The sequence below is a fragment of the Heterocephalus glaber genome, unplaced genomic scaffold (genome assembly GCF_053883595.1).
Source record: "Heterocephalus glaber isolate CG9 unplaced genomic scaffold, H.glaber_assembly_v1.0 deba00001532, whole genome shotgun sequence".
Classification (NCBI taxonomy): domain Eukaryota; kingdom Metazoa; phylum Chordata; class Mammalia; order Rodentia; family Bathyergidae; genus Heterocephalus; species Heterocephalus glaber.
The window spans coordinates 29,097,289-29,121,777 of NW_028258330.1; the positions used below are offsets into that span (position 1 = coordinate 29,097,289).

A 24,489-nucleotide genomic window follows, 5' to 3' on the forward strand; every position below is an offset into this window, starting at 1 on the left:
TTTCTGCAACTAATGACAGGATCATATGGCTTTTTCCTTTCCTCTGTTAAAATGATGACTTATGGGGGTGGATCTTCCAATGCTGAACCAACACTGCCATCCCTATTAATAAAACCACTTTCTACATACTGCCAGATCTGACTTCTAATAGTTTGTTTTGTTAAACAAATTTCTATCTATCTTCATACTTTTTTCTTCTATTATCTTTATCCAGTTTTAGTATTAGCACAATGTTGATTTCCTAAAATGAGGGGAGAAGTATTCCTTTCTTCTGCTTTAAATGTTTGATATAATTCATTAGTTAAAATGTATATCAGTCTGTTGCTGTCATATAGGTAGGTTTTCAAGCTAAGAATGTACTTTCTTTAATAGGTGCTGTTCAGAGCCGGGGATTTAGCTCAGTTTCGCCGCCTGCCTTGCAAGCGGAAGGTCCCGAGTTCAATCCCCGGTACCCAAAAAAAAAAAAAAAAAAAATAGGTGCTATTCAAATTTTATATGTCCTCCAGAGTCAGTTTCATTAATTTGTCTTCCAAGGTACTTCTTAGAAATTGTCAAATTTATTTCAAAAAATATTTTTGTAATATGCTTTCTATATCCTTTTAAATTCTGTAAAATCTGTGGTAATATCCTCTAAATTTTGATATTGTAATTAAAACAATGTATAATTGATATTATGTAATAGGAAGAAAAGGCGTAAAGGAGTAGGGGAAGTGGGAGGGGTAGGGGAAAGGAAAGAAAGGAAAAGAAAAAATATGAGAAAAGGAAAAAAAATGGAAACAAAGTCTTTGCAAATAGGGAAGGGTGGAAGGGGTGAAGGGAGGGCAGGGGAAGAGAAAAAATAAGAACCAAGATACGTCATGTAAAGGTACAAGATCCCAATGATGAATGTAACTGTATTTTATACCTAAAATGTACCAATAAACTTAATGGAAAAAAATAAAATTTGGAAAAGGGCTGGGGATTTAGCTCAGTGGTTCAACTGCCTGCCCTGCAAGTGCAAGGACCCAAGTTAGATCCCCGGTATCAAAAAAAAAAAAAAATTTGGAAAAATTTTTCCACCCCATAGCAGCATATGAGACAGTTGGGGTTACTTTCAATTCAGGAATCAACAGAATCAACTCCAAGCACCCTTCGAAACACTCTTTATCCCAGCTGCAGGGGGAAGTCTGGGTTTCTGCCTGAGTGCTTCCTGCCTGAATGGGAACAGAGCTCTCTCACTTGTCTGCTGTGTTCCTGGGCAGTGACGCTCCTCAGTAGTTAATGTGAACTATCAGGATGCTGTGACTGGAGAATTAAAATTCTCCTGCAGACAGTGTGAAAAATAAGAACCAAGAGAGACTATGTAAAGGTGTAAATTTCCAATGATGAATGTCATTATATTGTATACCTAAATGGACCAATGATTAGAATGAATAATCGATAATGCAAAATAGGAAGAAAAGGTCCCAAGGGGTAGGGGTAGTGGGAGGGGCAGGGAAAGGAAAGAAGAGGAAGGAAAAATGATGAGAAATGGAAAAAATGGAAACAAAGTCTTTGTAAATAGGGAAGGGTGGAGTGGGTGAAGGGAGGGCTACGAATGGGGAAAAAATAAGAACCAAGATGCATCATGTAAAGGTACAATTCCCAATGAGAAATGTAAATGTGTTGTATACCTACAATGTACCAATAAAAGAATTTTTTAAAAATAAAATTCCCCTTCAGAGAAATATCCACAACTCAGATTCCTCACACAATAAAAATAACACCAGAGCTGGTCCCCAGAGCCCTTCCGTGCTCCTGGCTTCTCCCGACTTCTCTCTGCTCCTGATGCAGGGGTGTGAAGGCCGCCTCTGCTGCCTGGGCCTGGACCTGGGCCCTCTTCTCTTTCTCTGCCACCCTCCCAAGGGGTGTCTGCCTCCAGGGCTTTGAAGGCGGTCCCTGGTTTCAATACATTTCCAGTCCAGCCTGAGAAAAGAGGTTCTGAGGTGTCAACCTGTGCCCAGGATGCAGACTTGACATCCCTCAGGCTAATGGATTTGGGGGCTGCACTGGCTGGTGTGCTGGGGGAAAGGTAAAGGCATCCCGAGGATTCTCCTGAAGCCTGGACCATAAATTCCCTGCAGCACATCCACCTGGGCCGGTCCTCCCCACCCACAGAGGAATGCTGGGAGTAAAACACAGCAGAACAGATGGCTGCTTTATGGGCCAGAAAAAAATTATTTCCCACCTGGGGCCACTAAAGAATCCAAGCCTCAGTTCTCTGCTTTTCCTTGGAGAAGGTTTTCCTCCCGCCTCAAGTGATCTCATGGGGCCATTAGCTTTGACACAGCAGCAGAAATCCCAGGGACAGCTGGGCTGTTCCAAAAGAATACTCTCCCCTGCTACCACCTCATCCTGGGGAGCGGGGTAGGTCCAGAGCCATCACCTGAATCCCCCAGACCCAGTGAAGCCCAGCTTTCTTCCAGTCCAATCCCAACACCGCCAGCTAGCTTTCTAGGACCTGCAGCTCAGTAGAGTCATTATCTGAGACCCATCCCTGCTCAGTGTCCTTTTATGAGTCAGTGTACAATGGCTGGAATAAAAAGCTCAGACAAAATGAAAGTGTTGGCAAGAATATGGAGTAAGAGGGCATGGTGGCACATATCTGTAATCCCAGCACTCCGGGAGGCTGAGGCAGGAGGATCATAAATTCAAGCCCAGCCTGGGCACCTTAGCAACTTAGTGAGGCCCTATCTCAAAATTTAAAAATAAAAGGGGCAGGGAATATAGCTACTGCAAAGGTCTGAGTTCAATCCTTAGTACAGCCAAAAAGAAAAAGAAGACAGAAAGAAAATAGTAAAGGCAAAGTTGCCCACTGCTAGTGGTACTGCGGCTTCAGTGGCTTTGGGGTCCTCTAACAAATTACCATAGACCAGGTGTATTTCTCTCAGTTCAAGAGGCTGGGGAGTCCAAGATCCAAGTCCAGGAAGACCCAGAGTCTGGTGAGGGCCTATTTCCTGGTCTACAGATGGCCAACTTACTGTAGTATCCTCACATGGCAGAGAGCAGAGAGGTGGAACCCAGTTGTCTTGTGTCAGTTCTTCTAAGGCCACTAATCCCATCACAAGGACTCCACCCTCATGATCTAATTAGCTGTTAAAGGCCCCATCTCCAAATGCCATCACACTGGATGTCAAGGTTTCAACATGTGAATATGGTGAGGGTGGTGGTGTTGGGGCAAACATTTAGTCTACAGCAAAGCACTGGGTAAACTGGCGCAGCCATGGGAAGGCTATCTGGAAGTATCTGCTAACGCTGAACAGGCATGTGCCCATGACCTAGCAATTTCACTCCTAGTAGAGAACACAAAAGAAACAACTACATACTTTAACAAAGAACACATGCTGGTATGTTCATAAAGCACTTTTCACAAGCCCCACACTGGAAATAACCCAAGCACCATCACCTTGGTAATATCTACCCAATGGGATATTAAACAGCAGTAAGCATTGATGAACTACACTGTGCAATGACTCTCATAGACAGAAGGCTGGGTGAGAGGAGCTTGGCATGGAAGGGTCACTGCTGTGTGATCCCATTGGTACTGTCTTAGTCACTTTCTTGTCACTGCGACACAATACTCAACATCCACAACTTAAAGGAGGAAAGGTTTATTTTGCCTCACATTTTTAGTTCTTCATTGGCCAGCTGCAAGGTGGGAAGGCATGGTGGGAGGATCTGGTGGAGGACAGCTGGTGGCCAGGAGTGCAGAGAGGTAAACGTTTCCAAGTCCTGCCCCCAGTGATCCTCCTCCCCATGAGGCTGCAGCTCTTAAAAGCAAGTCAGCTAAAGCACTCACATGGCCCAGTCTGCTTCCAAAATCCCTAAGAGCACATGAGGTACATGGGGGACATTCTCAATATAAACCGGAACAGGTACAAAATTCAAAAACACACAAAACGTATTTGTGAAAGCCAAAATCAGGAGAGCAGTCAGGCTTGGGGTTGAGCAGAATAGTAATGGGAAAGGATGCACAGGGCTCCTGGGATTGCAGCAATGTTCTGCCTTGAATCCGTGTGCTACTTACAGAATGAGCTCACTTTGGGAACATCTGCCTGTCTGTATACTCTTCTACATTTATGTCATATGTCTTAAAAGCATTTGAGGGCCAGGGACCTAGCTCAGTGGTTCTGCCGCCTGCCTCACAAACGCAAGATCCCCAGTTTGATCCCCGGTACCAAAAAAACCAACAAAAAAGCATTTGAGGAAAAATACACCTGTATTTGAGACTCCTTATAGTTGCTGTGATGACTTAGGCTCTCAGCAAACAAAATTTTTAGAGTTATTCATCCAAATATATCAAGATATAAACCTTGTATATGTTACTCATTATGGCATTGCTCATGATACCAAAATAATAACAAGACACAACAAAACTATTGACATACTTTAATACACTAAAGTCAACTTGGGTGGGCCTTCATAGGTATGAAAGGAAAACTGTGCATCCACAGAAAAGAGTGAAGCGCATTTGTGTGTACAGACATGGAAAGATGTCAAGCTACTGTTAGGCAGAAACAGTAAACTCTAGAACAGCAGGAATAGTATTGTACAGACACATATATGAATGCTTAAATATGTACAAGAAACTTCTAGCTTACTCAAGATACTGGAAGCCAAGATTGCTACTGGAGAATGGAACCAATGGGTTGGTAAAGAAATTTTTACTTTCTTTGTGGTACCATTGTGTTATTTGAATTTTTTTACCCCAGTAAATATTAATAAAAAGTTGACATGTTAATTTCCTACTGCTGCTGTAACATACAACCACAAACTTGTAACTTAAAACATGAATTTGTATGTGTATGTGTATGTATGCATGCATGCATGGCACTGGAGATTGAACCCAGGGGCTTTGCACTGAGCTCCATAACCTATTTTTTGAGACAGGGTCTCACTAAGTTGCCTAGGATGGTCTCAATCTCTTGCCTCAGCCTCCCAAGATGCAAATTTATTATCATCTGGTTCTGGAAGCTCTAGGGGGTAGAGAATTGTTCCTGTGCTTTTTCCAGCTTCCAGAGGTAGCCTGTATTCATTGGCTTGTGGCCACCTCCTCTGTCTTCAAAGCCAGCAGCACAGGATCTTCTCTCTTCTCTTCCATCCTCTCTCTTTCACTCTGATCCTCCTGTTTCCTTCTTGTCCCCTGTCTGTCAGATGGATGTCAATACCCAAGGCGACTTGGGATGACTGTATTGAAGATAGCAAAGCCTCCAGCAGTCTGGGTCTGTGAATTTGTGGGGAACAGAGCTCCACCCATTCCCAGTTATCATTTGAACTTTATAAGAGAAGAAATACATTTTTTGTCATATTTAATTACTGAGATATGGGGATAATTTTTTTCTGAGAGGTAAGTGTTAGTTTAATTGATATAGAAGCTACCAATAGCAAACTACGAGACTCCAAAAGACTTAGAAGCAAGCATATTAAAGTATATAAATTGCTGGATCTATAGTAAATGCTCAATAAATGGGAGCTAGTATTATTACAAACACATCAGGTTTCTCCTCTACTTCCCTGCCAGACTCCTCCTCCTTTGTCCTATTAAGTTTACTCTTATTTTCCCTCAGCAAGAAAATAGGTTCCTATCTACACCATAAATAACCAAGTAATCGGTCCTTGTTCAGAATCCCACTGACACTTGTTATTAGCTCTATAGTTCATTTGGCAACCAATCATGTGGTATTGTGAATTGCTATTTAAATATTTTGTTATCTAACTTCTCCTGCATTTTATGTCTAACCTTCTTCAGTAGATTATAATTGCCTTGAGGACAGGAAACAGATATTATGTCTTTGTATCACCCACGGCTCATTGCAGGACTGAGTCGGGCACTTAATATGCATCTGGTGATTTGGAGTCTCTTGTCACTTAACCAAATGCTCCAATCTTTCCCCCAATAATAGGCTACCCAAGGGCCTTATCACATAGCTCCTCTATTTTATAGCTAGCTGTTAATTACCTCATATCCTTGCCTCTGCTTGTGCCACACATGCTCTGTTGCCCCTGCATTTCATCTTATTTCACTCCTGTTCAAATCACAGAGCCCCCCCAACCAAGGACATAGCACCCTCTGTTCACTCTTTCCAATAACACTGCCTAGGAGCACTGGGAAGTAGAAGAGCCATGAAGTCTTATGTCAGGAGGGTGAACAAGAGGGTCACAGGAAATGAGAGGACTTGAAGGGCCTACACTTTGGAGGGCAATCAAAGGATGCAAGGCCTGGCAGGCGGAGGTCACCTGTATCATAGTTAACATTTTGGTGAATTTCTCTGACAACGTCTCCTTTTGGGAGAGGCTGGGCAGGTCATGCAGAGAGCAAGGATACAATGGGGTGGTTCCGATGGGAGGAAAAGTCTATTTGAACTGCCACATTCTATAATTGGTAGTTAGTTACTCTGATAGGCTTGATACTGCCCTCCCAAAAAGATATGCTGAAGTCTTCAGAATGTGACTAGATTTGGAAATAGGGTCACAATAGAGGTATTAAGGATATAGTGAAGCCATAAAGACAGCCCTTAATCCAACATGACTGGTGTCCTTATATAAGGAGACATTTGTACACAGACACAGATTCACTGAGGGGTGGCGATGTGACATCACGATGGAGACAAGAACAGGATATAGGTGCAAGCCAAGAGATACCCGAGGCCCCCAGGTAGAGGGAAGGAGGGATTGTATCCAGGGCCTCAGGGAGTGTGACCCATGGACACCTTGGTTCCTGACTTCTGGCCCCCAGAACTCTGAGACAGTACACCACTGTTGTGTTGTTTTAAGCTACTTTGTAAAACAGCCCTAGAACACAGATCCACTGTCCCTCTCTAGCCTCCCTCTGTCTTTCCCATTAAGTAATCACACTATAGTGAGAGGTTTCAGCTGAGGTAAAGGTGCCAGAGGGCTTTCAGATAGCCCTGCAAGAGTCAGCTTCTTGCAGCGTTTCCAAAATAAACAGCTGCTCAACAGTATCCTGTTGAGAGCTTGGGAAACCATCAGAAGTACTGCCTGGGCAATGGCTCCCAGAATGCTATGCACTGATCTTGGGGAATGTTGCAGACTGCTTGCACCTCCCAGGCTAGCCCTGCCCGCCTGTGCAAGGCTCAGATACACTGAGGCAGAGAATCGCATGGTGGCTTAGTGCTCAATGGTCTGGACATTAGAACATTCTGTTTCCATTAGAACATTCAGTTTCCCCAATCTATGTGTGGCTGGGGAGAGGAGAAAATTCTCTGATTCCACAAATTGTTACTGAGTGTGCACTATATCCCAGGTACTTTGTGGGTGCTGATGCAGCCTTATATACTGGGAAAGATCAGTGAACAAAACTCCCCACCCTTGTAACGCTTGTACGGTGGTGGGAGGAGAGACAGACAGCAAATGTAAACAGAATTTAATTAGATGGCAGGTGAAGAGACAATAATGGCTATGGGAGAAAATAGAAGACAATCATAATCTAATCTTTGTTACTCAAATAGTTTCAGCCCTAGTCATGACGAATGTCTTCAGGATGCTGCTGTTCTCCTTTGGCCCTGGGTCCCACCACTTTCTGAGCACTTCCTTACTGCCCAGCACCATAATACAAGCCAGGCTTTCTCTAGTTACCCTAGCCAAGCCTTGGAATCAACCATTTCACTGAGGAACTGAAATTCTTTTTATTGAAAAATGGTATTTAGAAAGCAAGATCTGGGCACTACATGTCTAGGTATGCCCATTGTTTATGGGGTGTCATCCCCTCTGGGGCATCTGACAAGCCAGAGCTAAGAAATCACATGGATAGATTAGTAAGCATACACACGTCCCTATTTATGTCTATGTATCTCTTGCCATGTCTCCTGTTTCTCTGTCATTCTCTCTCTCTCTCTCTCCCTCTCTCTCTCTCTCTCTCTCTCTCTCTCTCTCTCTCTCTCTCTCTCTCTATATATATATATATATATATATGTACATACATACATACACCTTGGGTTTGTACCAATGTTTTTTTATTCCAATCCAACACCATACAGGGCTCATTCTAGCTCTTATTTCTAACTTTTTTCCTGTCAAAGAGAAACCTGCCTCTCATTATCCATGATGTATTTATTTCATTGTTCAATTCAAGTATATGCAGATTTAGTAAGCAGTGCATGATATTGGTGTGCAATTCTTTTTGTCTGTAGCCTTCTACCATCCAGTCACAATGCTGTTTTCTACAGTTATTTAAGTGAGTTCTTTTATTCCACACCTTTCAGTGGGGTTAGCTTGCTAATTTGTAACACAGCTTTATTTGCTACCACTCAAATGCCCTGTTGGGTTTCTTCCATATATCCTGGTTGATTTTATTTATTGTTTATTGGGTATGTGAAACATTGCTATGACTCTACGAGTCAGGGCTGTACAAAGAGTTATACTCATTAGCACTTGGAATTACCAGTATTTTTAATTTTAACCATTCTAATAGGTGTGTAATGGTGTCTCATTATGGCTTTAATTTGCATTTCCCTAACAGCTAATGATGCTGAACGTACTTTGCATGCTCATTTGCCATCCTAATATCTTCTTTGGTGAAGTAGCTGATTGAGACTTTAACACATCTTCTAACTAGATTGTTTATTATTTTAACATCAAATTTAGAGGACACACACACATACGAATACAAGTCTGCCAGTTACGTTGATTTGCAAATATTTTCTTCCAGTTTGTGACTTGTCTTTTCATTCTCTTAACAGTCTTTCACAGGTCAAAAGTTTTTAATTTTGATGACATCTAATTTATCAATTGCTTATCTTTTAAAAAGCTTATGATTTTGTTATAATGTCCAAACAATCTTCACGAAGCTCTCAGCCTTAAAGATTTTTTGCCTATGTTTTCCTCTAAACATTTTTATAGTTTTGTATTTTATGCTTAAATCTGTTATTTATTCTGTGGTCAAGTTTTATTTTTTGGCCTAGATGTGTCCAATTGTGCCAATACTATTTGTTGAAAGGATAGCCTTTCTCTTTTGTATCTTTGTCAAGAATCAATTGATCATTTCATGTGGCTCTATTTCTGGACTCTGTTCTCTTCTTTTAATCTATGTGTCTCTCCCCATGCCAATGCCACTGTCTTAATTACTGTAACTATTATACTACCTCTGAAAATTAGGGGTTATGGTTCATTTTCAGAATTGTTTTAACTACTCTAGCTCCTTTGCCTTTATCAGCTTGTCTGTATTTACAAAAATTTGGGTGCAATTTTGACAGGAATCATGTTGACTCTATGAATAAATTTAGGGGAGAACTGCCATCCTTGTTATGTTGAATCATGTGATCTGTGACTACAATCTATTTCTCTATTTATTTAGGTCTGTGGTTTCATAGCACTTCACAGTTTTCAGCAAATAGATCCTATATATGTTTTGTTAGATTTATACCTAAGTCTTGCAATTTGGGGGCTATTATAAGTGGTGTTGTGTTATTAATATTAGTTTCTAATTGCTAGTTCATAGAAATATGACTGATTTTTTATTTGACTTCCTGCAATGATACTAGAATTGGCTATTTTAAAACTATGTATATTACTGGATTCTATTTGCTAATCTTTTATAGAGAAGCTTTGCTTTAAAAATCCATATGTAAAATTAATCTGTGAATTTCTTTTGCTGCCTCATGAGGCTTTGATGCTAGTGCTTTCAAATAAATAAATAACTGGACTGTTTCACTTTTTTAACTGTGTTGGGAATTGAACCCAGGGCTTTTTGCAATCTTAGGCAAGCACTCTATCACTGAGCTACATTGCCCAGTCCTCCCTTGTTTCTTTATGCTCTTGAAAAGTTTAATGAACTTGGGAAATACTTTACAGTATTGAAAGAATCTATGAAGTCCTCTTGGATGAATCCCTCAGCTAACTCCAACAGTTTCTAGCTAATTCAGAGTTATTAATCTGTTTCAGTTTTCCATTTCTTCTTGAGTTAACTTTGTTAAATTTGTATTTTTCAAACTTATTTTGGTTAAACACCCTACTTTTCAAGGAACTTAACATTGAATTGTGTTAAATAGGCTTTTATACTTCTTTTTCTTCCTTTTGTCTTTATGCTATACAATTGCAACAATTAGAGAGAACAAAGGAGATCTGTACATGCTAAAAACAATCTACAAGACAATGTAAAAAATAGCAAGTTCCAGAAAAATAGCAAATCCTTTCTTTTCTGTTGGAACTAGATTCTCATTTTATATATGAATTAGATGCAAAAAAAAGTCTGCAAAGATCCCCATTAATATCTACTGGACAGCGATAGCATTTCTTAGTCTTGAGCTTGGAGGATGCCTGCTGTGGACCTTGTGCCCCAGCTTCTCCCCAGTGCACCTCACCCTACAGATGTGACAAGGGGACATGGCCCTCTACAGCCTGATCTCTCCTCCCAGCTTCATGGTCCAGGGACTCCGAATTCCTTCCAGGGCCTGTGAGGGCCTCAGTCCAAGAGTGTCCCTGGAGGGCAAAGTACACCACTGTTGAGACGACTGGCAGGCCCAGTCAGTGGCCAAGGGCAGCTGCAGGAGAAGGGTGTGGAGGACCTCGGACCTATGGGCTGGAATCTCCCTCCACCTGTGCACGAAGCCAGGCATGGGAAGGGTAGTGAGCCTCACGGCACATTCCAGAAAGGAACTCTGGAGAGTCCAGGAAATCTAAATCTAAATCTGCCTTTTGAGGTCATGAGGAAAACATGTTTGCCCAAATAGGAGGATAGGACATTTTCACTCACGTGTTTGTTAGCTGCATTTGCAAACAATGTGTAGACCTTAATTAAGATGGACCTAACCAGCCTTGGTGTTTCTCTCACCCTGGCCTCTCATGTCACCCTAGGCCTGGTGAGTCATGTGACCTCTGGGGAGAGGGTAGGATTTGCAGGAAAACAAGGACACAGGCAAGAGAAGGTGTTATGGACAGAACCTTTCCCCTACCTAATCCAATCTAACTAATGTCCTTATAAGAAGAGGAAATCTGGACACAGAGACATCAGGGTGCTTTTGAAGAAAGGGGCGACCATGTGAGGAGACAAAAAGAGGATAACTATCTACATGTTAAGGAGAGAGTCTTCAGAAGAAACCAAACCTGTCCAGACTGTGAACTGGGACTTCTAATCTACATTAGTCTCAGAAAATAGATTTCTCTAGAAGGAAAGAAATGGAAACAAAGCTTTTGTACATAGGGAGGGGAGGGGGCTTGAGAGGGGGAATGGGATAAAAGAAAATAAAATTTATTTAAACAGTAGATTTCTCTTGCTTAAGGCACTAGTGTACAGTATCATGTTATGTCAGCCCCAGTAACTAATGCAGAAGACTTAACATTATACTCTAGTTTTTCTTTGTATTTGACTTTTGTTCCTAACGTATATGTATCCATGCGTTATGTATGTAATTAAAAATACATATTAAAATGTCCTCTTATCATACTTAGTTTTTCATTCTCATCTTTAATTGTGCTTTCCCTGTGTGTTTTTCTTGATTAACCTAGCTAGTGGCTTGTCTATCCTACTATGAATTTTTTTCTTCTCCATAATGAATCAGCTGTTCAATTTATCAATTCTATCTTTGTTTTCTTTTCTGATTCATTTCTTTCTGCTTGGCTTCATCTTGTCCTTTTCCTAGATTTATTTTGGTCCTCATTTTATATCTTCCTGAGCTGAGTGCTTGATTCCATTTATCTTTGTTTTTCTTTTTCAGAAATTTAAGTGTTTAAGCTTACATTTTTCTTTCAGTGTGGTCTTTGGTATATCTCATCACTTTTGATACATAGTTTTGTGTTTTGTTTTGTTTTCAGTAGGTGTTGAACTTCATGATTTTGACTTCCTTTTGTTCTCAAATGGAATTGAATGGGGGTTTCAAAAGTTCCCTGTGGTTTGGTTTTGGTCTTATTTATATTTTTATTTTAATTTCTGGCTTATCACTTGGTAGTTAGAGAAGTCTCTTCAGTTTCAGTTATGAGAAAAGTGCTGATTTCTTTCTTAGCCATGGTCACTTTTTATAAATGCTTTCTGGGTGTCTCAGTAGGAGGCCTGTCCTCTTGCAGGATGCCCAGTGCAGCACGATCTCTGCAGTTGACCCAACTGGTTATTTGATGCTGATCCTCCACATCACTTTGGGACCTGTGGCTCATGCTCAACCCTTGGGCTACCCCTTATGTGAGGTGATTCAGTTTATCTCTATTCAGCTGACCTGGTGATACAAAGGTGATGTTGGGTAATCATTCCTATCTCTCCTGTCCCCACCTTGCCCTCTGTTGTTGGTTTGGGTTAGAAGCATAACAAGGTTATTTGGGCCTCCCAACAGCCAGGTCCCCAATACAATGGGGCCTGAAGACTGGTCCAGGAGAGGCTGTCGCTAACTCACCTAGTGTAACTGTGCCCTGAGTCTTCATGTTTCCAGGTAAAGATGTTGGCCAGACTATTCTGGATGCCGTCATTGACTTTTTTTTAAGCAAAACATTTATTGGTACATTTTAGATGTACATAATGATAATATTCATCATAGGGAATTTATACCTGTGCATGATGTATCTTCCTTTTTCCCCATTCCCCCATTCCCTGCCACCCCTCGTCCCCTCTTTATTTACAAAGGGATTGTTTCCATTTTTCTTTCTGTTATTTTTATTCCTTATCCCTTTTTTCCTTTCCCCCTGCCCCTCCCTTGTTCCCCTTCTCATTTGTATATTTTCTTCCCATTTCCCAATATCTGTTATATATTTCAGGCCATATTTCCACTTTCGGTTTCTCACACCAGAGAAATAATTCAGTATTTAAACATGTGTGTCCAATTTATTTCACTTAAGAGTATGGTATCAAGGTGCATCCATTTAACTAGAAATGTTTCAAGCTTACCCTTCTTTATGGCGGAGTAGTACTCCATTGTATTAAAAAAAAAACCCACATCTTCTTTATCCACTCATCAGTTGATGGGCATTTGGGTTACTTCCAAGATTTAGCTATTACAAACTGTGCCACTATAAACATTGCTGGAGTATGATGCTTTTAATACTTTTGGAAAGATACAAACAAGGGGAATAGCTGGGTCAAATGGAACCTCTAGTTTTACTTTCTTGAGGAACTTCCACACTGATTTTCACAGTGGTTAGAACAGTCTACACTCCCACCAACAGTGGAGAAGGGTTCCTTTTTTCCCACAGCCCCATCAGCATGTTATTTTCTGACTTCTTGAAAATAGACATTCTTTCTGGAGTGAGATGGAATTTTAGTGTTGTTTTAATTTTCGTCTCTCAAATGACCAGTGATGTTGAACATTTTTTCACCTATCTATTGGCTGTTTCTACTTCTTCATCTGAGAAGTGTCCATTCATTTCAGATGCCCATTTTTGGACTGGACTTTAAATTTGGGGGGTCTGATTTTTTTTTAGTTCTTTATATATTCTATATATTAATCCTTTGTCTGAGGAACAGCTGGAAAATTGTTTTCCCACATTGTGGGTTGTCTCTTCACTCTGTTGGTGAATTCTTTTGCTGTGTAGAAGGTTTGGGTTTTTTTGAGATTATAGTCAATTTTTATTTGGTGTGGGGGGGTGTACATGTGTGTATGCTTCATTCAAAGAATGTTTATTTCTTTTACATTCAGAAAAAAATATATTCAGAGAATCGTAGAAAAATATAAATTAAAAAATCTTTGAAATATCCAACCCCTATTTAACAATCAGACTTCAAGTAGTAGACTTCAGTTTTGCTAAACTGTACAAACACGAAAGGATAAAAGTTGGTATAAAAATTTAAACAGTGATAAAAAGCAAAAAATGTTTACAATTGGCCACCCTTTACATTTTGAAGAGTGAACTAATATTCTTTAAACAACACTATGCCTAAACATTTTTCAAAGGTATCTAGTTTTCTGAAATATTGCAGGTAAATTGTACTTTCAGTTGCAAGCTAGAATGCACATATTAACCGGAAAGCAGTGTATTGTAACTGAACCAGAATGACCTGGGTTAAATTCTTAGTTTGGCCATTCGATGTTGATGTAACAATCTTAATCTCATTTCAGCAAAAAGTAAAACATACATATCTAAGTGAACCAGCAAACAGAATATTTAAGAGTCCAGGTACACAACAGAAATTACAATTTAATATTTAGCAAGGTACACGTCCACTGTATTTACATTTTACTCATTCTCTTCTGATATCCCACAAGCTTTCCCTTGGGTCAATATAGACAAACAGAATGATTTCTGATTTCCCCTACTAGGAAAAACAATTGTCCTTTTTTTTTTTTTTTTTTTTTTTTGGTACCGGGAATCGAACTCGGGTCCTTGCACTTGCGCAGCAAGTGGCAAAACCACTGAGCTAAATCCCCGGCACAATTGTCCTTTTTTAAACTGTAATTTAGCATTAAGCAGGAACCCCCATGTATTTCTTCATACCATTAATGTTGAGAATATTGCCCAATATTTTAGGCAATATCATCTTTGTGAAAAGATTTCTCCCACTTTAAAAATATTTCCCAGGCATGGCTGTGGATGCCTATAACCTCAGCTACTCAAGAGACTGAAGCTGGAGGATTACCAGTTCGGGTCAGCCTGGGCAACTTAGCAAGGCTGTCTCAAAAGAGCTGAGTATATGGCTCAATACTCCCTGGGTTCAATCCCAACTTTCCACTCCCCCCTCAAACAAGAGGGAGAAATACTTACAATGTTTAAGAAATGAGGTTATCTTGGATGCAAAGAAATTGTGTATTAATAGATGGTTTCTTCTTAACTGCGACCTCCTCTCTAGGAAGCTGTAGCAAGGCAAGCTATATAACCTTTCAGCGGTGAACACACATTCTTGGTGTCATTTTTCTTTTTTACTCTTATCAATTCATTGTAGTGTTTTTACTTTTCAAAACAGAGATAATACCACCTCTCATTTAAAGCAGTTTGAAAATTAAATGTCAAATTGTACAGTATACTGCTGGGACAGTACTGGGGGCTCAAAAATACTAATTTTACATGAGAGGCTCTAGATGTTTAAATATAGTTTGATGTATGCTTGCTTTCACAGTTTCCTAATAAAACTGAACATGGCCCAGATTCCCTTTGAAATAATTAAAATGACCAAAAATAAATGACTAAATATCAAAACTAAAGTGAAAAATGAAATTATCTCCAATAGCCAAGGAGAAAACAAACTAGATTTAACCTGTGATTAATTTGAGGGGTTGTCTGAATTGATGTGTGATGTAACACAGCTTACTAATTTGTTTTTTCATCCAAAAATGTCATCAAACAAATATATTTTCTATTTACAGATGACTTAAACCAAAGTATTCTATATCTTTTCAATATATAAATAATTTGCAACAAAATTAATTTTTAAAAATTTAAAGTAAATCCTAAAAATAAGACCTGGAAATATGTCCAGGCTGTTAAAAAATTCAACAATGAAAGCATAAAAGTTAAATAAAAGTCACCAACAATTAGAATTTGGTGCACAGAAGCAGTAAAAGCAGGTTATAGAAAGACAGCACTATGCTCTCTTGAGTGGCTACAGGAAGGTGGAAAATGCCCTTGGAGTTGTGTTGTTGACTATAGTTCTTAATTTGTTTCCAAGCCCTTGAAAACCTACCCATATACAGGAAAATCGCACAGTTCATCAGTGCAAAAATTTTATTTCTCCGTTTTCCCTCCTCCCCACCACTTTACAAGTTCTGAAATTGTATGTAATCCGCAGTATTCCTTTTCCCTTTATTACCTGTAACCAGTCATGTAAAATATAAGAAAAAAAGACCACTAAACTAATCTCAGTCTCTCTCCCCATTGCTACAGCAAATTTAGGATAAATCTACAGCACTCACTTACTTTAGCTGGTTCTGATACTGAGGCATACTTTTTTGTTTGTGAATCGACACCTAAAGATTTGGCTAACTGTACATCATTTGAATCATCACTGATCAGTTTCCCAAGAGCCACAAGAAGTCTAAAAGTGGCTTCCAGGTCTTGTACAACTTCCAAGATAGTGCTAATTACTGACAAGCATTGAGCTTTTCCTTCAATGTTATGGTCTTTATGAAAACAAATGGAATAGTTCAAGGTCAGTGTAGCCAGACCAATATGAATGTTCTTATTGTTCCCTGATTTCAGTTCTACTGCATGGGAAATTAATGATTCCCTCTGGGACATCATGAGCTTTTGTCCTGCCTGGCCAACAAAGCAATTGCAAAAGTCCTGAGAGCAAGCAGCTGGTTTGCTGGCTTTCCTTTAGGATTTAGAAGACTGATAAGATGACTGCTGAAGTGAGCCCCTTCCTTTTCATTGCAGAAATTCTCATTCACACTGGGATGCTTAATTGACAATCGAAGAATGTCAAGTGCAGGAAACACAATGTCTTCAGGCCAGTTAATAGCTTTCCACAATATCTGCAGTTGCTGGGTGGCGAAGCCCAACCGACCTCCAAGGCTGCTTGACAAAGTTCCAGCTTGGGGAAAAGAAGGGTGGAACACATCGTACCCTCATGTTTTATTTTTTTCATGCCATAATGTTTAAAATTGTTACTCTGGTCACAGGAGTCATCGTGTTTGTGACTAACAACAAACTCACCATGAGGCAAATTGGCAATGATGTATTGAAATGTGATCTGGCTCAAAAGTCCCAAATTCCAGTTTCTCTTAGTTCTATTGCCACATCAAACCTTTCCTGAAACTCCCTCTGTTTTCCCACTACTATAACTCCCCCCTCTTATTGCTGACCTTCTTATTACTAAAGGGGTCTTATGAAGAGGTTGATAGGACCGACTTTAGATGTAGGAAATAGTGGGAAATAAGAAATAGAGAGAAAGATGGGACAGGTAAATGCATTATGGAGACAAGTTATTCAGTATTTCTCACAGTGCTGGAAATATCTCCTGCTCATGAACTATGAGCCCAAATGACACTTACGTAAGATAAATAGAGGTATAGGAAAGTAGAGAGTTAATAGCAAACTATATTAACTGTTGTGCAGTTTCTCAAGGGCTAGCTGGGGACCACAAGTTTGACATTTAATTAATTAAATCTTGCTTGTACCCCCGCTGCTATGGAGATTCTAATTAAGTTACCCTCTGGAGATTTTGATTAAGTTACATTTTGTTCTACCTAGGTATGGGGAAATAAGGGGACAATTGTGATTTTTAAGAAATGTATTCATGATGTTCAATGATATGAATCAGCTTAGAAAAATATATTGTTTAGTAAAAATAACCTTACCTCACTAGATGTTGCTAAGACAACCTAAATTGTAAACATGTTCCGCCCAATGTCTCTTAGCTATTGCTTAAAGATATAAAAATAAATCAGACCCTGAGGCTTCTCAGAGGGAACCGGCACATTGTTTGCGAAGGTTCTTTTCTCACTCGCCGGCCCAAGACCTCTCCCCTTCCTACCCTGCATCGACTGCAGCTGGTCTGCGGCAGCTGGGCTGTGGGTTTTTCTGAAGAACTGTCACATATTAGATAAAGTATCTTTTCAAGAAGCACCAAGTCATCCTCAGTTAACTTCTCTTCAGGTGCAGTTCCATTAAGTTCCTTCAGTTTTCCTAATATTTGTGTAGGATTTGCTTGGTCAAAAGTGATAGCCTCTTTTTTAGGGAAATAAATATTCACTGTTTTAGATCCAGCTGACTGGTAGGCACTATTCCCTGTAAATGGATCAATTCCAGTCACAGCAGTGGCCATACTTGGAGAACCTGGCACATACCGACCACCACCTGTAACTGGATCTGAAAAGGTGGTGTTCCTAAGTCCCAACATTTGACCTTTTGTGTTATCAATAATAAACTTAGCTACTTGATCCAAAAACATGGGATTCAAATCATTCTTCTGCAAGAAGTTATATGCGGTCATTCATGGATCATCACTGATATTATATAGCAATTTATATGTTGGTCCACCTTCATTGACGTGAATTGAGAAAACATAATCAAATTCTTTCCCTTCATACAAAACTTTTCCAGATGTTTGCTGATTAGCACGAGATGAGTCAACAACATCACCAATTTTCATCCACCTTCCTTCATTAACACTCCACTGATAGGCTTCAACGTTTTCCCCATCTCTGAGATGAGTCTGTCCTTCCCTAGTACCGGGTTCATTCAGATGTTCCCTCCCAGGAAGCTGTTCAACATTAATGTCCCCTAAATCACCAGTTTTGGTATCAATGGTTGCCTTTTTCAAAAGCCTTGATTTCCTCAGCACTTGCTGTGCGATCCACTGATTCTGTAAATATTCTTATAATACCATCACTTGCACCAACCACAATATCACCATTGTCTAGCACACAGCAGCACCATATGGACTGAGCTGGAAGTGGAACTGTTTGAGCACACTCCCCATGTTTCCATATCCTCAGAGATCTGTCTTCTCCTGTTGTCACAAAATCTCTGCAATCTGGAAAAATAGATATGTTATAAATATAATTTGTATGTCCATAGTACACCTCAAGACACTCTCTAGTGATCTGCCACTTTCTAATACTAGCATCATTTGCATAGGAAAGAAATCCTGTTTCACTCAAAATTGCCAAACCTCTTACACAGTCTTCCTGTCCTGAAAAAGTTCTCTCATTTATTCCAGTCTTCCACAGTTTATTAGTCTTGTCTGCTGATCCAGTTAACATTAAGCCTTGTTCGGGTAAAATCTTTATTGCCCATACTGCAGCTATATGACACTGTAAGGTCATCATGCATTTGTCATTCAGCCAGACTTTAGCAGTGGTGTCCCATGAGCCGCTAAGTAATGTTCCAAATTTTCCAGATGAAAGACCACAAACTGTATCTTTGTGACCTTTTTAAAATATAAAGTGGCACCAGATTGTCCAGTGAGAAAATGCAAATATTGTGGTCATTTCCTCCAGTGGCAATTAGTCCATGAGGGTATACGTCACTTGAGGGTATGATGCATACACAAGATACAAAATTAGAGTGGCCACTCATACAGTGCATTTCTGTAAAACCCCTGTTAGGACTGTACGGGGCCCAGGGAGGGTGGTGCGGTCTCGGGACATGGACACAAAGGCCCCTGGCGGATAGAGGCAGCACGCGAGGTCCCGCACGTCCAGCTCGTGGCCCGTGAGCGAGCAGCTCAGCCGATACCTGGCGCCTGTACTCGCCATGGCCGGAATCGGTAGAGCTCCTGGGACCCCAGCACCGCAGGAAATCCGTCCCCAGGGCAGACTCGGCATACGCCAGGCTGCAGCACAAGAGGGGCCTGCAGGTGAGGGGTAACCGGAGACCGGAAGGGTTTGAGAGACGGTGCGGTGCGGAAGGGCGGCGAAGGAGGGGCGCTCCGAGCAGGCCGAATGACACAGGCAAAAGGTGGTTTTTTTGTTGTTGTTTTTTGGTTTTTTTGGTACCAGGGATTGAACTCGGGACCTTGCACTTGCGAGGCAGGTGGCGGAACCACTGAGCTAAATCTCTGGCCCCAAAAGGTTTTAATAAGATGAGATACAGTTGTTGATTGTGATAGTTCTTGTGTGATTGGGGCTTTGTTCATAAATTCTTTTCCTACACCAATGTCTTCAAGAGTTCTACCTATTCTTTCAGCAGATTTAGTGCTTCTGTTCTAGTATTTAGATCTTTGAACCATTTTATTTGAGTTTAGTGCACGGTGAAAGATATGGGTCTAGTTTTAATCTTCAACATGTGGAAAGCCACTTTTTCCAGCACCATTTATTAAAGAAGTTATCTTTCTTCTAGTGAAGGTATTTGGCTCCTTTGTCAAAGATAAGTTGGCTGACTGTGCTTGGAGTTACTTCTGCATCCTCTAATCTGTTCCCTTGATCCTCAGGTCTGTTTTTTTTGTTTGTTTGTTTGTTTTTTGCCAGTATCATGCTGTTTTTTAAATCACAGTAGCTTTGTAGTATAATTTCAGATCAGGGATTGTAATGGCCCTGCCTTACCTTTATTGCCCAGAATTGCCTTTGCTATTCTAGGTCTCATCTGGGTACAAATGAATTTTAGGATTGTTTTCTCTAATTTTGTGAGATATGCTATCGTTATTTTTATCAGGATTGCGTTAAATCTGTATAACAGTTTTAGAAGTATGGCCATTTTCCCTATATTGGTTCTTCCTGCCCAAGAACAAGAGATAACTTTCCAATTTCTGATATTCTTTTTGATCTCCTTTTTCAGAGTACTGTAGTTTTCCATGGAAAGGTCTTTTACTTCCTCTGTTAGATTGATTCCTAGGTATTTCTTTGTTTTTATGCTATTGTGAAAAGTGTTGTTTCTCTAATTTCTCTCTCAGTGAGGGTGTTATTTGTGTAAGAAATGTTATTGATTTTTGAGTGTTGGCTTTGTATCTAACTATGCTACTGAATTTAGTTACTAAATCTAGAAGTCTTTTGGTGGAATTTTTGTGGTCTTCTATGTACAGTATCATCCAAAAATAGTTATAATTTAACATCTTCCTTTCCTATCTTTATTCATTTTATTTTTTTCTCTTCTCTAATTGCTCTAGTTAATGTTTCTAGGACTATATTAAATAAGATTGATGACAGTGGATATCCTTGTCTTGTTCTTGATTTTAGAGTGAAAGCTTTCAGTTTTTGTGCATTTAATATGATGTTGGCTGTTGGTTTCTCATAGGTGGCTTTTATCAGATTGAGATAAAGAATATCGATTCCAATTTTCTGTAGGGTTTTTGTCATGAATGGATGTTGGACCTTGTCAAATGCTTTTTCTGCATCTATTGAGATGATCTAGTTTTTGTCCTTAGCTCTGTTAACATATTTTATTACATTTATTGATTTGCATATGTTGGACCATCCCTGCATTCCTGTGATGAATCCTGCTTACTTAGTCATGGTGTATAAACTTATTGATGATTTGCTGTATTCTGTTTGCCAGTATCTTACTGAGGTTTTTGCATCTATGTTCATTAGGGAAACTGGCCTGTAGTTCTCTCTTTTGGTTGGATCCTTCTCTGGTTTGGAATCAGGGTAATGCTTGCTTCTAGAAATGAATTTGAAAGTATTGCTTCCCTTTCAATTTCATTAAAGTTTGAGAAGTAGCTACATTAGGTATTTTCTAAATATCTTGTAGAATTCAGCAGTGAATCTGCAAGGGTCTAGGCTTTTATTTTTCAGGAGGTTTTTAATTATATCTTCAATTTTATTGACTGATAATGGTTTATTTAGATTTTTATATCTTCTTGATTCAACTTTGGTAATTCATATATATCCAGAAATCTGTCCATTTCTTCTGTGTTTTCCATCTTATTAGAATACAGATTCTAATCAAGAAGATCACACACCCTGACCAAATCGGATTTATGCCAGGGATGCAAGGATGGTTCAACATTCATAAATCAATAAATGTAATACACTATATTAACAGAGTCAAGAACAAAAACCATATGATCATCTCAATAGATGCAGAAAAGGCATTTGACAAAATCCAACACCCATTCATGATAAAAGCTCTACAGAAAATTGGAATAGAAGATCTTTATCTCAACCTGATTAAGGCTATCTATGAAAAACCAACAGCCAACATCACACTAAATGGTCAAAAACTGAAAACTTTCACACTAAAATCAGGAACAAGACAGGGATGCCCACTATCACCACTCCCATTCAACATAGTTCTGGAAACATTTGCCACAGCAATTAGAAAAGAGAAAGAAATAAAAGGAAACAAGATAGGAAAGGAAGAAATTAAACTCTCATTATTTGCTGATGATATGATACTTTACATAGAAGACCCAAAAAACTCTACCAAAAGACTTCTAGACTTCATTGACAGATTCAGTAGAGTAGCTGGATATAAGGTCAACATTCAAAAAACAATACCCTTCTTATACACAAATAGCAGACTCATTGAGAGAGAAATTACGGAAACAATTCCTTTCACAATAGCATCCAAAAAAATGAAATATCTAGGAATCAATCTAACAAAGGAAGCAAAAGACCTCTACACTGAAAACTACAGTACCTTGAAAAAGAAGATCGAGGAGGATATGAGAAAATGGAAAGACATCCCTTGTTCCTGGGTAGGAAGAATCAATATAGTGAAAATGGCCATACTTCCAAAACAGCTATATAGATTTAATGCAGTGGTAATTGAAATTACAACAATGTACTTCACAGAGCTAGAGAAAACAATCCAAAATTTCATTTGGAACCAGAAGAGACCTAGAATAGCAAAAGCAATTCTGGGCAACAGAGACATGCCTGGGGGTATCACAATACCCAACTTGAAACTATACTACAAAGCTACTGTGATAAAACAGCATGGTACTGGCAAAGAAACAGACCCGAGGATCAGTGGAATAGATTACAAGATGCAGAAACAACTTCAGGCATACTCAGTCACCTCATCTTTGACAAAGGAGCCAACCATCCTCATTGGAGGAAAGATAGCCTCTTTAATAAATGGTGTTGGAAAAACTGGATTTCAACCTGTCTGTCAGAGATTAAAACTAGACCCATACCTATCACCATGCACTAAACTAAGATCTAAGTGGATTAAAGATCTAAATATTAAGATAGAAACACTAAACTTGCTGGAAGATAAGTTAGGTAGAACTCTTGAAGATATTGGCATAGGAAAAGACTTCATGAACAAAACCTCAGTAGCATGGGAACTAGCAGAAAGAATCAACAACTGGGATTTCATCTTATTAAAAAGCTTCTGCACTGCAAGAGAAACCACCAACAGAGCTGAGAGACAACCTACAATGTGGGAAAAATTTTTTAGCAGCTGTAACTCAGACAAAGGGCTACTATCTAAAATATATTAAAAAACTGAAAAAAAACCAGACCCCTCAAATTCAAAGACCCAATTCAAAAATGGCCATATGAAATGAACAGAAATTTCTCAGACAAAGAAGTAAAAGCAGCAAATAAACATATGAAAAAATGTTCAACATCACTGGTCATTTGAGAGATGCAGATGAAAACAACACTGAGATTCCACATCACCCCAGAAAGAGTAGCTGCTATCAAGAAATCAACCAATAACAAATGCTGGCGGGGGTGTGGAGAGAAAGGAACCCTTCTCCATTGCTGGTGGGAATGCAGACTGGTGCAACCACTATGGAAATCAGTGTGGAGATACCTCAAAGAACTAGGGCTAGAGGTCCCATTTGATCCAGCTATTCCCCTGCTGGGTATTTTCCCAAAAGAATTAAAAGAATCATACCACAGAGATATATGTGTACCTATGTTTATTGCAGCACAGTTTGTAACAGCTAAAGCTTGGAAACAGCCCAAGTGCCCATCAACTGGAAACTGGATAAAGAAGATGTGGGTTTTTTTATAAAATGGAGTACTACTCAGCCATAAAGAATGAGAAACTAGAGTTATTTATAGCTAAATAGATGCATATTGAGGCCATACTCTTAAGTGAAAAAAATAAGACACACGTGTAAATACCAAATAGTTTCTCTAGTGTGAGAAATAGTGTAAATAAGGACTAAAAGGATTAATAACTAATAATTGATACTTTGAAATAGGAAAAGGTCCAAAGGGGTAGGGGTGGTGGGAGGAAATGGGGAAAGGAAAGAATGGAAAGGAAAAATTATGCAAAAAGAAAAAAAAATGGAAACAAAGTATGTAAATAGGGAAGGGTGGAGGGGTGAAGGGTGCACAGGTAATGGGGAAAAAATAAGAACCAAGATACATCATGTACAGGTACAAGCACCCAATGATAAATGTAAATGTATTGTATACCTAAAATGTACCAATAAAAGAATTTAAGCAAAAAAATAAAATGAAATAGAACACAGATTCTACAAGTAGGCATTGGTGATCTTCTGGATTTCTGCAGGATATGTTGTGATTTCACCCTTTTCATTCCTAATTGCATGGATTTGAGTCTTTTCCTTTTTTTTTTTTTTTTTTTGATGAGGTTGGCTAAGAGTTTGTCATTTTTGTTTAATCTTTCAAAGAACCAACTCTTTGATTCATGGATTCTTTGTTTTGGGGTTTTTTGGTACCAGGGATCGAACTCAGGACCTTGTCTTTGCATTGTTTTTCTAGTCTCCGTTGCATTAATTTTGCTGTGATCATTATAATTTCCATCCTCATAGAGCTTTGAGCTTGACTTGCTCTTCTTTTTCTAGAAGCTTGAGATTGAATGTTAGGTTGTTTATTTGAGCTCACTCTGTTTTTCTGATATAAGAATTCACCACTATAAATCTCCCTCATAGGACTGCTTTCAATGCATCCCATAAGTTCTAGTATGTTGTATTGGCATTATTGTTTAATTGTAGAAACTGTCTAATTTCTTCTTTAATTTTATCTGTGACCCATTAGTTATTCAGGAGGGTGTTATTTAATTTCCATGTGTTTATGAAATTCTTTTTTTTTTTTTTTGGTACCAGGGATCAAACTTGGGACCTTGCACTTGCAAGGCAGGCAGCAGCACCACTGAGCTAAATCACTGGCCCTGTTTATGAAATTCTTTTGGTTTATTTCGCCATTGATTTCCAGTTTCATTGTACTATGGTCTGATAATATGCATGGGATAATTTCAGTACCTTTGCATTTACTTAAGCTTGTTTTATGAGCT

At 39.3% G+C, this 24,489-nt stretch overlaps 1 pseudogene; it reads right to left on the reverse strand.

The window, feature by feature from the left end:
* Positions 1 to 12,656: 12,656 nt before the first annotated feature.
* Positions 12,657 to 19,088, reverse strand: LOC101697348 (phospholipase A-2-activating protein-like; annotated as a pseudogene).
* Positions 19,089 to 24,489: the final 5,401 nt, after the last annotated feature.